Here is a 3,565-nt window from a genome sequence, read left to right on the forward strand (position 1 = left end):
TTTAAACCCAAAACTTCAAATCCTAAACCCTAAACTCTGAATCCTAAACCCTAAACCCAAACCTCTAAACCGTAAACCCATCTGCTAGTTAATAAGGTTAAGGTTTACGGTTTAGAGGTTTGGGTTTAGGGTTTAGGATTCAGAGTTTAGGGTTTAGGATTTGAAGTTTTGGGTTTAAAGTTTAGGATTTGAGTTTAGGGTTTAGGATTTAGGGTTTAGATTTTAGGGTTTATGGTTTAGAGTTTTGGGTTTAGGGTTTAGATTTTAGGATTTAAGGTTTATTGTTTAGAGTTTGAGTTTAAGGTTTAAGATTTAGGGTTTAGATTTTAGGATTGATATTTATGGTTTAGTGTTTCAGATTTATGATTTATGGTTTTAGAGTTTAAGTTTTTAGAAGGCGTTAATTAATGGCGGTGTTGTTTTTTTTTCAGCTATTTTATTTTTATTTTTATTGTCTTTTTTAACTACTAATACATGGCATTTTGATTGGTTATGAACACTGTGGTGAATTTAACCATTCACCACAAGGGTGAACCTAAGTATTGTTCCTTTTTTTTTGTAACACCAAAAGTTTGATATCTAATTAAGCTTTTTGATGTCTCAAAAGTATCCATAATGTTCAAATTATTATATCATTATGTAGAGCATATATATATTAGGTGATTATCCCGTTCTTTTAAATAAAGTAAATATATTATAATAACCAATTAATGTTTTACTTTCAGTTTTAATTTTTTGTATCGCATCTATTTTTCCAAATTCAACAATAACTTTTTTGTTCTAAATTATATATAAAATTTTAATTAATTTTTTTATTTGCATTTAGGTTGGTTGTTACTTTTATAGTAAAATTATGTATAACTTAATACTTATTGCAGAAAATTAAATAGAAAATAACTAAAGTTGACTGATTCAAAATTACACAAACGAACATAAGAATTATATTTGCTTGGGATTTTTATTATATGTATATTTGATTTTGTACGAATATAAAGAAAAAGTTAAATTAAAAATAAAGTAAATATTAAGGAAAAAAAATCGATTTTTCAATATGTAAAGTATAATACTTTTAGTTTATTGAAAGCATCTAAAGTTATGCTAGTTAAAAAGCTTTTGTAATTATTTGATCAAAAATATGTTTATAGTAAAGAAGTATTTTGAATTTCCTTTTGTAATATATATATTATCTTTCTTAAAATATTTGTTTTTAAATATTTAAAAATTTTAATAATAAACACCAATTTTTGGGATATGTTTTTGAAAAATCATCTTTTATTAGTTAAATTTTTTTTTATAACTTTATAGATACTTTATCTTTTTGCAGTCTGATAAAAATGTAATTAAAAGTGTTGTTAATATTTTTATGAAAATCCTAATATGAAAAAATGAATAAATCATCTCACTAATAGTAACTATAAAATATGTTTAGTCAACTAAAGATAATTCGTTTTATGTTATTTAAATTATTGTTTTAATAATCTACCTAAATGTATAGATATAAATAAGTATTTTTATTATTTTTAAAAAATATAACCGAATGCTTTTTAAGATAATGTTTTGAAAGGAAGACTTTTTTAATATCAAAATTATTTTTTGTGAATTTTTCTTTTTAATGAAATCACATTATATATTAAATATGTACATATTAAATTTGTTTTAAAATTTTAGACATGTTTCCTTTTTATGGTATATATATGTTATTTGAAAAAATAAAAATAAAACTAAATTAAAATTTAGTTGACAGCAAGTAATAAATAAATAGTTTAATAATGAAAATTATTATATAGACTTTTTTTAATTTTTTACGAGTAACTATATAACCGAATATAGTAAAAATAAATATGAACACGTCACGCAAAAAACTGACTTCTAAAATAATATTATAGAGATAATATTCAGCGTTTTCAACCCAAAAACAAAACGTTGTGCATAGAGAAAGTACAAGCTTAAGGTTGGACGTTTTAGAGTATCATCAAGTTTGGCTCATCTTTACTTAAACAACCAATTCCTTCTTCTAGATAGTCCTCTCTATTGATTCAGAACTCTGGTGCGTCCTGCAACATAAATCCTTCAACAAATTTTCTCTTGACAATCATTTCACGTACTAGAGTTTCAAGGGTTTTTTGTTGCGAAAGAGGAAGCATTGAGGTTTGGAAATGCTGTGGAAGAGCACAATGTCAGAAAGAAGATTTAATAGTTTCTTCCAGCTTTGTAACAAAACTGTAATCGTCAATCTACAAATGTGATGGAAGGAAAGTATGCATTGCCAATTCACTATTGTACTATCGAAAAGCCATTTTTTTAATATATACAAAAGAAGCAACAACACACAAAAAAAACAAGCCTCTCTGGATCAAACATCACTCCAAAGCTTCAAAAAAGAAACAAACAATCTCTGACTGTGTCTTCACCTACAAGTTTCAAACAACATCTGCCCAAAAAATGTCACAAACACTAAAAAGAGCTCTTGGAATGAATCTCTCTTGCATCATCATCATCCTCCCTCTGGAAGTATCAAAACTGAAATTAGCTCAAGTGTGTGTTTTGCAGAGGGTTTTCAATAAGTAGATTTTCACTCTCACTCAGTATTAACCTTTTCTTTTCTTTCTCCATGCTAGTTGTACAATAACAACAATATTATAAAAAAAGAAAAGGCTAAGGCTTTTGAAATCCATTAAAGCCCAGAACCTTGAGAATCATCTTTCTCATCACTCTCTTGCTGATGATGATCTTCGTGTGATGGGTTATGATGAAGAGTATGGTGAAGAACTCTACCCTGAGCTTGAACCTGAGCTTGAGTCATCTGCTGATAAATCTGTGTAAATGAATGTGGATTAAAAACTCCAACATTACCTTCCTGAGCAAACCCTAACTCAAGTCCAGGCATCTGATTGTTATTACTTACCACCCAAAATGGATACAAAACTCATACCTCCAGGAAAATCAAACCCACCAGCTCCAAACCCAGCAACATTTGTCCATAACCCACATGGTACATTTGACCTAGAAGCTTCTCTCCTCCTCCTTCTCCGCCGCCAACTCCCCAATTTGGTCTACCACTACTAGACCCACCACCACTCTCTAACTCACAACTGATCATTAAACCAGCAGTGAGGGACCCACCTTGATGATGATGATGATGATGGTTAGAGACAGTAGCAGCTGTTGGATAATTTCAAGCTTGTGGAAACTTAACATATTATTAGATGTTTAATATGTTAAGATAAACACAATAAGGAAATCTAAAAATAGGAAAATGAAGTTTTCAATTTAAGTTAGATTTGTGTCTTTCATATCCCACATGTTAAAGAGAATTGTCTTTCATATACATGTAGGTCTCATGAAAAGTTGCTCCATAAGATCGAAGGTAGAAACATCGAGAGCTTTAGTCTTGAGAAATTTCTAAAGCTAATAATAATAATTGTTCTTATAATTCTTGTGTTTCTTAATATTTGAATTGGTATCAGAGCCAGGTTTCGATCATGGGACCTGTGGGTTATGAGCCCACCACGCTTCCGGTGGATTTAATAAAGCTTTGTATAACACATAAATTGCAGGTATATGA

General features: G+C 28.8%; 1 pseudogene; it reads right to left on the bottom strand.

Annotated features, from left to right (window-relative positions):
• Positions 1 to 2,674: 2,674 nt before the first annotated feature.
• LOC106324355 lies at positions 2,675 to 3,357 on the bottom strand (annotated as a pseudogene).
• Positions 3,358 to 3,565: the final 208 nt, after the last annotated feature.

The sequence above is a fragment of the Brassica oleracea genome, chromosome C2, assembly GCF_000695525.1.
Source record: "Brassica oleracea var. oleracea cultivar TO1000 chromosome C2, BOL, whole genome shotgun sequence".
Lineage (NCBI taxonomy): Eukaryota > Viridiplantae > Streptophyta > Magnoliopsida > Brassicales > Brassicaceae > Brassica > Brassica oleracea.